This window comes from Pseudophryne corroboree, chromosome 2 (assembly GCF_028390025.1).
Source record: "Pseudophryne corroboree isolate aPseCor3 chromosome 2, aPseCor3.hap2, whole genome shotgun sequence".
Lineage (NCBI taxonomy): Eukaryota > Metazoa > Chordata > Amphibia > Anura > Myobatrachidae > Pseudophryne > Pseudophryne corroboree.
This window is the reverse complement of record NC_086445.1, coordinates 956,730,727-956,741,900: the sequence shown is the minus strand read 5'-3', so window position 1 is coordinate 956,741,900 and position 11,174 is coordinate 956,730,727. Positions and strand designations below refer to the sequence as shown.

Here is an 11,174-nt window from a genome sequence, read left to right as displayed (position 1 = left end):
ATGGTTAAACCACGAAATGGAAATATGAAAGAACAATTCTGGATCTTTATCTGGTGTATAATTCTGAATTCTGTTCTGTAGCTTGCTGTAAAATTTAAATATTGTATTACCATTATGCCGAGACGGAAAACGAATATAATTTGTAGTACATGTAAATTCAAAATTGCTCCAGTGTGAAGCTGGGACGGGTCGCTAGTTAACAATAAAATAGCAAAAATTTCACATCCAAAAGTCTAGGGGAATCTGGACAGGGTGGACATCTGAATTCTAATGATCAATTTCAGGCTGTAGCTTTATTGCATCTGCTGTAACTTTATTGCTCTGGTTGTTTATTGCGGTGCAGCATCATATCACGCCCCACCGCTGAGACAGGCAGAACAGATAAGCTGCCATGGTGGGCTGCCAGAACACAGGTGCGAACGTACAGAAGACATAAAAAAAGGTAAGTGTGGGGGCTGGAGAGACACTTGTGTGGGCTGGGCCAGAGTCTGCAGGGATTCATTCATGTTGTATAAGATATACTGTATATGTTAGTAAACAACTTCCTGGAGCTACAGCTGGAGAGACACTCGTATGGGCTAGAGAGAAACAAAGGGGGATAGGAAGCACAGAACCACAAGGCCACACCCTTCCATGTGACCACACTCCTTACAAGATTCCATGCCCCTTAACATGCACATTCTAGTCTTAGGCATGCGCAAAAGCTCAAACGTGGGGGGAGGGTGGGGGCACTAGACTAAAACTTGCCAAGGGCACCAAATTAGTCAGGGCTGGTTTGCACACAGATATACATACAAGCGTTGCTCACTTGTGCCAGATGTCTAATGTCTTATGGCCTATTGAGGCTAATTGTATGAGGACACATCTGTAATGTGATTCCGTTACCAAAAACATGGTAATTCCATTGCCTCAAATAGAAAAAAATGTGAGAGGCGTCTCTTTTTAAAAATGAGCTTGTATTTAGAAACTTAAAACTGAATTTAAGATCTGAGATCGCAAAAGCGGAATAAATAATTTAACTTTTTTTTTTACCTTCTTTGGTAACGGAATCACCTTTACTGTTGTACATTTTAATGTAACCACATCATAGAGATTTAGGGGCACATTTACTAATCAGTGATAAGAGTGGAGAAGTTGCCCATGGCAACCAATCAGCACTGAAGTAACATCTATAATTTGCATACTATTAAATGATACAGAGCTGCTGATTGGTTGGTTGATGGGGCAACTTTTCCACTGGCTCACTTCTCCGCTCTTATCACTGCTTAGTAACTGTTTCCCTTAATTATTTATGATTTGTTAAATTGTCTTATTTCCATTATATTAACCTTGATATTGAGATATTATGTGATAATTTGAATCAAACAGCTATATTTTCATAGCTTTATATGCAAATGAATGAAAGCCATAATACTGTTTTCATTTAGTGGACACTGATAGTTAAAACAAAACCCTAATATGAAGCACTAGATCACAAATCAAAATTATTTTCCTCTTTTAGCAAAATAGAGCACTTCACTGATTAATAATTTACATGTGTTGATTTTTATGTTTTAGGCTCTAAGGGGGATATTCAGGTTTGTTAGCAAACCAAAAAAGCACACTAATGGGCAAAACCATATTGTACTGCAGGGGGTAAAAGATATAACATGTGCAGAGAGATTTGGATTTCTGTGGGTTATATTGTTTCTGTGCATGGTAAATACTGGCTGCTTTATTTTTACACTGCAATTTAGATCTCAGTTTGAACACCTCCACTCCATTCAAATCTAACTATCTCTGCACATGTTACAGTACATCTGCCCCACCTGCAGTGCAACATGGTTTTGCCCATTAGTGTACTTTTTTGGTTTGCTAACAAACTTGAATAAGTCCCTATGTCCATATTTTCATGGAATTGCCCAAAAGTTCCTTCATAACTTCGCAGTCCGGGACCAGACAATTTGACCCTGACTTATATAATAAAAAGAATAAATAGTGACATGAAAGTTAAGCATTTAAAAACAATACTTTCCATCTGGAAAAAATGCATAAGTGAACAAGACAATTTTATATGTTTACAGTTAAAAATAAAATAATGAAATATGTGCATATTATTATTTTACCACATAGATTTATTTAATGTTCTATTATTCTAAACTGAAATAATATTGGGGCCAGAATATGATATATGTCACCAGAGACATATAATGTATTGTTCAGCTCCATAGTAATGTAAATAACATTACTAACTACTTTACGGTTTGCTTCAGTTTAACATTCAGTTATTTTACCTTCCAGTGAGTTTTCACATACAGTACGCTTAATTTGGAAATTTTTCTAATTTGGCTTGTACTTCAGTGAAACCGTAGGAATTCAATAAGTGTTGTTCTTGGCGTAAACGTCCAGCACTGAGCTAACGAAATACCTCTAAGTCCATGGTCTTTTAAAAATATAAAAACTTTGTCTTTTATAGAGAATACTGCCAATTAACTTTCATATGGTTGCACATTTTTCCTTTTAAAGTTTACAAAGTGTAATTATAAGCACCCAAACTGTAACTTGTAGATTTGAAATGTTTATATACCTAGGTTATTCTTATTAGAAGGCTAGCTAACGGGACTATATCACTCACATATGTTTATTATTATTATTATTATTATTATTTGCAAATGCAGAAATATCAAATCAATACCAAATGCAACACTGAATTTATTTTTAAGAACAGGACAAATATGACATAAGGAATGAATTTTGTAAAAAAAAAAAAAAAAAAATTAAGCCAATTTAAAACTCAGGATTATTTTTATTATTTTTGCTAACTAACATTTTTTTCGGAGTCTTTCCTTTTCTATTTTGCAGGAATTTGTTGGCCTAGTGGGCCCTATACATTTGTCGATCCGCCGCCGAGCTGCCTGACGGCGGATACGGTCGACGGGCGACCTGGCGCGGGGGGCAGTGACGGGGGGAGTAAAGTTTGTACACTCCCCCCGTCACCCGGCTCCATAGCAGTGCAGGCAAATATGGACGAGATCGTCCATATTGGCCTGCATGCACAAGCGACGGGGAACCAGCGATGAATGAGCGCTGGGCCGTGCATTGTTCATCGCTGGTGCCTCCACACTGAAACATATGAACGGTATCTCGTTCATTAATGAATGAGATCGTTCATATCTTTCAGTATTCTCGCCCAGTGTGTAGGGCCCATTAGACTGACTCATTTCATAGGCAATGGGTACAACAGTGCCCCCTGCAGGTCATAAATACAAAGACTAATTAAAAAACATACAGAAGAATAGAAACACAACCAAATGGTATAATAGCACTGAGTTAAATTTTTATTTATAAAACTCAAAGTTCAACTCATCAATAGACTTTAAAGAGGAACGCATGTGAAGTGCTTAACCAAATGTTTCCCTCTCACCAACTAATATTTATTAATTTTTAATAAATATAATAATTGGAGAAAATCTGTTCCATCTCCTGACTGCATGAGCTGTGGAGACCAAGGAGAGTGCCCCCCACCTTCCCTTCTCCCCTAATGACTCCTACAGTGATGGAGACTGGTCCAATAAACTAGTATTTTATATTTTATATTTTGATAAAAAAGCCAGATGATACACAACTGATTTTTTTGTTTTACAAAAGACGCCACCTGCGGCATTAGCACATGCACTCAGATCCGCTACACCTGAAGATGCACCACTGATTCACCCTGCCTCTACCTCTGATCATTGTCAAGCTGGAAGAAGACTTTTAAGCCAAGCGTCATACTTTTATTAGAATGACAGACATTCCTTGCAGCATTTCTCTGCATTGTGCACCATCTAGTCTTACTTCTGTTTAATAAAATACACAGTTCTTGCAGATGACAAGTAGTCCCACAAAAGTATGCTACCACCACCACATTTCTCTGTAGATGTTGGGCCAAGTGTACCAGCCAGCTGGTTGTCAAATGTGCAAATTTTTTGGCAATTTAGTTATGTGATGGTTTTGCCTTTAAAAAAAGTGGCGCTTTAAATCTTATGGCTAAATTGCAGAAATATTGGCACTTTCAGCAAACCAACAAGCTAGCTTATACCCTTCCATATAACCTAGTCTCGAGGCCGCTTTCCCAACCTTCTGCCTCATGTCTGCGCCATCTCTGCCTCACTTACTTCCTGCCTTCGGGCCACCTTCTGCTTGCTTGTGACTCATGCATACAAAAGGAGAAAAAGAAAGCTCTGGTGTGGGCGCACTCTTGAAACAAAAAAAGATAATTCTTTGGATATGAGTTAAGAAATGTAAAAACAATGTTTATTGAAGAATTAATTAAAAGCTATTAACATCCCACTATGATCAAAAGCGTATTTTTTGGTTATTTAAAGATAATTAGATTAATTTATATTATTCTTTATTGGAAACAATTAATAAAGGTATTGGACAAGAGAAAAGGAAATGTTCTGGTCTCGGTAATCACACAAAATAAATTAGAAAGGTTACAGACACTTGATAGTCTAGCAACCGTTTCTACTGACCAGCACAGAAATTCTGTGTTGCTGAAAACCCGGAAGTGAATAAGCCCAGCGGGTGAAACGCGTTTTCCACAGGATCCAAACAGGAGATTCCTTTATGGATATTTACTGATTACCGGAGGCTCCCGGAATTTGATATCTACACATCATGAGTATCAAACTTGGCTATTCTTTACCTTATAAATGTTAAGCTTAACCATGCTAAATAGACTTAGCAATCTTAATCCGGTGGACTTTCCACCTACTGCACAGGTTATCATTTGCTGCATGTAAAGGTTATCCAGCCGGGTTCAATAAGGTGTGCATTGCACTGCTTTCTTATCAACAGTAAACCTGCATTATCTCTGCACAGGTTCTCACATATTCAGCATATCTGACATCAGTATATACAATTTAGAAACCTACCTTAATATGAGTCAGATCATATGCTAAACTTTGTGCAAAAACAGTGAATTCATACCACTGCACTCCTAGGTGCCTATGCACAGGACATATCTGGTTCCAGTTTCCATAGGAACCGTCCATCTACCTCTCATGCCTTTGAATGACATGCCAAAAAATTCTTTTCACATATAGAGACATTAGTTGTTCTCTCTTTTCTCCTCGGTCAATCTATCTGTGACCATCTACACAATTTGTCCAGCAATACTATTCTCCTCCTATTTTTTCATTCCCTACTGACATTCTTCACTGACCCAGCCCCTTTCTGTGGACTCTCATCCGCGATCCAGGGTGTATCACTGGCCAATGGGCAGATGAGTCACCCCGCCTAACGTGGAAAGCAGATCCACACATTTTCCTCACCCCTCCTTTTCTCCACATTTCTACTCACCTTTCTTATATAGGTGCACTCTCATTGGTAGATAGCCTCTCTACTATCATACCACGCTGTTAATGCCCGATCTCGTCCGATCTTGGAAGCTAAGCAGCGTTGTGCCGGGTCAGTACCTCAAAGGAGACTTTTTGGGAATACCTGGTGTTGTAGAGAAGGACACTATTCCCCTTCATCAGAAGGGTGGACACCAACAGCAGGATCACCACTTTTCCACTCCCCTCCCCCCCATCCCCTCTCCCCCTGTCCCCTCCCTTTGTTCTATCATCCTCCAACCAACCCCCCCTTTTTTTCCCTACCCACAACGGCCATGTATGCAGCATGCTTTAAAAATGTCTAATAAATGTCTTCAAATTTGAATTTGTGACCTAGGTACACCCGGTGATCAGTAATTTGTCCAACATTGACCCCTTATTGGTCTTTCTAAGACATAATATTGGATCTCCCTGTTTTCAGCAACACAGAATTTCTGTGCTGGTCAGTAGAAACGGTTGCTAGACTATCAAGTGTCTGTAACCTTTCTAATTTATTTTGTGTGATTACCGAGACCAGAACATTTCCTTTTCTCTTGTCCAATACCTTTATTAATTGTTTCCAATAAAGAATAATATAAATTAATCTAATTATCTTTAAATAACCAAAAAATACGCTTTTGATCATAGTGGGATGTTAATAGCTTTTAATTAATTCTTCAATAAACATTGTTTTTACATTTCTTAACTCATATCCAAAGAATTATCTTTTTTTGTTTCAAGAGTGCGACCACACCAGAGCTTTCTTTTTCTCCTTTTGTATGCATAGATACCTCCTAGCTCTGGGCGCACCGCCAATAAGGACTATAATTGAAAAGTTTTTTTCTTTTCTAATACCTGTCCATTTTGGCTTCTCCCTATCTCATTATAAATTACACCGGTGCCCGGTTCCCCTTTTCCTTGTTGCTTGTGACTCATGTCACCTATCTGTCTACACCCTCCCCCTAGATTGTGAGCTTCTTGGAGCAGGACCCTCTTGCCTCCTGTTCTCACAACCCTCTTCTCTTGCACTTCAATTACAGCTCTCTCCTACTCAGCAACCTTCTATACCCGCATATCTTCGCACTGGTAACCGTTCATCTTTTCCAATGGCTGCCCTCCCCTAGTAGTATGCTGATTACTCCTTTTCTTCCTTACATCGCAGCTGTATTGTGTATTTAGAATTGTGGTGCTAATTGTTACCTGTGCTCTGTTTTAGTTTTTCTGTTTCTGCAATGTTACGTTCTGTGTACCCTGTATTGTTCTAAAGTGTGCCATATGTATGGCACTGCAAACCACTTGTGGCACCTTATAAATAGAATGTAATAATAATAATAATACTAATAATAATAATAATAATTTGGCCTGTGGAGATTTCTTAGAGGCGTGGGCAGTGCTATATTGAAGCACATGTATCACTAAAAACTCTATCTTGCTTTCATCCAAAAATCCTTTCCCTGGGTCATTTGCTTTTTTTGGTAAGTTCCAGATATTGTATTTACGTATTTCACTTTCCATGATAGCTTATTTCTCACCAACCTCCCATATAGTCCAGTGTTATGTAGACCTCTTCATATGGTTGCTACCTGTACTCTAGGGTCTGAACTCTGCAACTCCCTCACAGCAACACTTGACTACTGTGTGCCTTCTCTTACAAATCTCCTTCTCGTTTAGTGCACACCTTTGAGTGAAGTTGGGGCCCACTTAGCAACACTTCCTACTTTCTCTTCGTTTAACTTCTGTCAGTGCCTCCACCTGAATCTGTATGGTGACAGAGGTAATGGCCGGGTCTTACGACCACCAGAGATTGATCCAGGAAACATCTGCCCCAACACCACTAACCTTTTTTGTTCCACCAACATAAAACTACACATTAGTTATTGGCAAAACCACAATATATTTACTTATAGTAAATATCAAAGAAACGGTGGCAAATTTCTGGATCTCAAAAGATTAACAAATGCAGTAACAAATAGTAGAAATGTTAATCTGGAGCGGAACCGCGGACACAATCGGGATACATGCGTGGTGCAATTTAGACACGTGCACTGTGCCGTAGAAATAAATAATGTTCTCCAGTGTGTTCATTGTCAGATATAAAAATGTGCCTACTTATGCACTAATATGAACCAAATTTGTTGTTGTTTTGTTTAAGGGTCACAATCTTTTAAAAAATATTGAGGGAAAGGCACATTTTCTTGGTAGTATTTTTCTTCCCTATATAAAATCCATCAATTGAACCCAGATCAGGTTTATAAAAGCCTTCTTCCTTCTAGCACTTTGGACACAGTTATTATATAGACCTTTGCCGGAAAGGAATAAATAATTGCACTTTATTGTACTTGCTCTTTAAAATATACCTCAGTATCATCTAACCAAGCTAGAGTTTAACAGCAATAACATCATCCGGCTGTAAAAACAACGGTGCCTGAATCTCTAATGTATTGACTATCTGAGTTCTTGGTATGTAATATGCACGGCAGACAATGTGCAGGAACAGGAGCAGGATTTCCAGTGTAGCATATCCCATGAAACCCTATGCCTTTCACTGTTATGGAGAGCTGGAAATGATTTATAGAAGGTTACTCACTAGATTGTCTGTCGGTGATATAGTCAAGTGCTGGAACTGACAAGCTTTGATTGTAAAACACCTGTGAATGTTCTGCAGATTAAGGCAATGCACACACTTCTGTTAATACATTAGTCTTGAGGCTCTTTGATTTGAATTGGGTGTTCCTCTAGGAACACGGTGGAAGTGACATTCAGGAATGTCACATGCAGAATAAATCAGGGGTGCACAATTTGGCGTAAGATAAAATGTGAAATTCAAAAAGTATGATCTTATTAGTCTTTGGGCAACAGAATTAGAAGCATGCAGTCAGCAATGGGATGATCCCGCGCCACTGCAGCCGGGATCAGCAGCAGCCTCTAGACTCCGCATTCTTCATTCACTCATGTTAAGTTAACGCAAGGGGGATAATCCCTACATACAGACCAAAGCATGTGCTGGTTACTTACTGATGCATTGTTGTAGCAAAATAACTATACGTACAGTAAGCATTGCTACTAGTTTCCTACAGGTCACCATCGTGTATCTGCTCTGCTGGAGGTGCAAAAGACCAGCCTCCTAACAGGTGTATATGCGCATAATTACTTGTGTGCAATTTCAGGAACACACTTTTTTGGACTACGGGGGTCATTCCGAGTTGATCGCTCGCTAGCTGTTTTTAGCAGCCGTGCAAACGCTATGCCGCTGCCCACTGGGAGTGTATTATAGCTTAGCAGAAGTGCGAACTAATGCATCACTGAGCGGCTACAAAAATTTTTTGTGCAGTTTCAGAGTAGCTCAAAACCTACTCAGCGCTTGCGATCACTTCAGACTGTTCTGTTCCGGATTTGACGTCACAAGCACGCCCTGCGTACGCCCAGACACGCCTGCGTTTTTTCGAACACTCCCTGAAAACGGTCAGTTGACACCCAGAAACGCCCACTTCATTTCAATCACTCTGCGGCGGCCATTGCGACTGAAAAGTTTCGCTAGACATTGTGCGAAATTACATTGACCGTTGTGAAAGTATGTCGCTTGTGTGCACTGCGCCGCATATGCATACACAGAAGTGCCGGTTTTTTACTTAATCGCAGCACAGCGAACATTTTCAGCTAGAGATCAACTCGGAATGACCCCCTATGGCTGCTGTAGTTGAGAAGGTCCCTGCCCACCCCTGATCTGACTCTCCACTCACAAGGTTTGATACATGCTAAATGCATGCATGTCTGCATAGGGGCATGTACAGTATGTACAGTTGCGCAATGTAACGTTAAGATATGCAAACTGGTGCAATACTGACTCTACATAGACCCTGGAATGCCTTACGCAATCGTGAGTGACATGCGGTAACAATGAAGTCTTCTCCAGCCATTCCACGGGATCTGGACTTTAGATTGCCAATGTCTAGGTTGACAGTCAATAGGTCGACACCATATGGTCGACATGCATTAACATTGACAAAAGGTCGACACGGACAAAAGGTTGACACTGGGGAATGTCGACATGGGCAAACGGTCAACAGGTTTAAATTGTCAACATGGCAATGGTTGACACACATATATGGTCGACACATGTTTTTAGTGTTTTTTTCATGATTTTGGACTTTTTCCATCCTTGACTATCCATGTCACAAAATCATAACTTTTAGTAACCTTGTGTCGTGCGAAGCGGAGCAAGACACCGCACCTGAAGTATAGCAAGCAAAGGCGTTTCTACAAATGGTGGTCCCAGATTAGAAAACTATCCACACTAACCCCAAAAATAATTTTTTTTAAAAATGTGTTGACCATTGTCATGCTGATTTTTTAACCTGTCCATGTCAACCTGTCAAAAGTCAACCTTTTGTCCATGTTGACCTTCTGATCATATGGGGTCGACCTAATCACTGTCCACCTAGACATTGTAGATCTTTCATACCACACCCCTATTCCACTGCCCTCCCCACCTACATAATAAAACAATATATACAAACCAGAGCTGGGCCTGACATGTAATTATAGTGATAAATACATATCATGTACATTGTATTCATCTGTGGTCATGTGTATTTTTGGGTCTATGGTTGGATGCAGCCTTTCTCGTATACAGATTCTCTAGGTACTTTTGCGGCTACGGAGACTATACCCATCCGGGCCTACTGTGTAGTTTGGTATTTGCAGACAGCACCTTGGTGACATAACATCAGCAGTCATAAGTCATTATGGGGCAGATGTATTAACCTGGAGAAGGCATAAGGAAGTGATAAACCAGTGATATGTGCAAGGTGATAAATGCACCAGCCAATCAGCTCCTAACTGTTAATTTACATATTGGAGATGATTGGCTGGTGTGTTATCACCTTGCACTCATCACTGGTTTATCACTTCCTTATGCCTTCTCCAGGTTAATACATCTGCCCCATAAGTGCTACTGCGACCACTTTCTGCAGAAGAGTTATTTACCTTGCTCCATATATACAGGGAAATCTTTTAGGGGTAGTATTATTTATTATTTTAAATAATAGGTATATTAGGTTCAAATTGGCAAAGAAGGATAAAATAAATGTTTTAATATTCTTCACTCATCATTACCTTAAGGCAGAGAGTTTCAACCTTTTATAAATTGCGGCACACTGTACAAGATTTAAATATTTCCAAGGCACACTCAAATATAATGGTGATACATAGTGCAGTTGCGTGTCCTAGGATGTCATGTCGCAGCTTCTCCATAGATAATGCCTGAGCCACATCTGAGGTAAGACAGAAGAGCCCAACACTGCCCGGGCCCAAAATTAGAACTGGCTCTGCAACCACCAAACCCACCAGTATTGATCGTTCCAGGGCCTCAGTAGCGGCAAAACACTGACAGGCCTGGCTCTGCTTCTTTGGCGGCACACCTGGAGACTGCTCAGGGCACACTAGTGTGCCACGGCACAGTGGTTGAAAAACACTGCCTTAAGGTAATGATGAGTGAAGAATATGAAAACATTTATTTTATCCTTCTTTGCCAATTTGAACCTAATATACCTATTATTTAAATTAATAAATAATGCTACCCCTAAAAGTTATTCCTCTGTACAAACATAGGGAGTTTTGTGTATATCTTTCTCTTACGTCCTAGAGGATGCTGGGGACTCCGTAAGGACCATGGGATAGACGGGCTGCGCAGGAGACATGGGCTCTTTAAGAAAGACTTTAGGTATGGGTGTGCACTGGCTCCTCCCTCTATGCCCCTCCTCCAGACCTCAGTTTGATACTGTGCCCAGAGGAGACTGGGTGCATTACAGGGAGCTCTCTTGAGTTTCCTGTCAG

The 11,174-nt window shown here is 40.0% G+C and overlaps 1 pseudogene; it reads left to right on the top strand.

The window, feature by feature from the left end:
* Positions 1-5,363: 5,363 nt before the first annotated feature.
* On the top strand, positions 5,364-5,481 carry LOC135054333 (5S ribosomal RNA; annotated as a pseudogene).
* Positions 5,482-11,174: the final 5,693 nt, after the last annotated feature.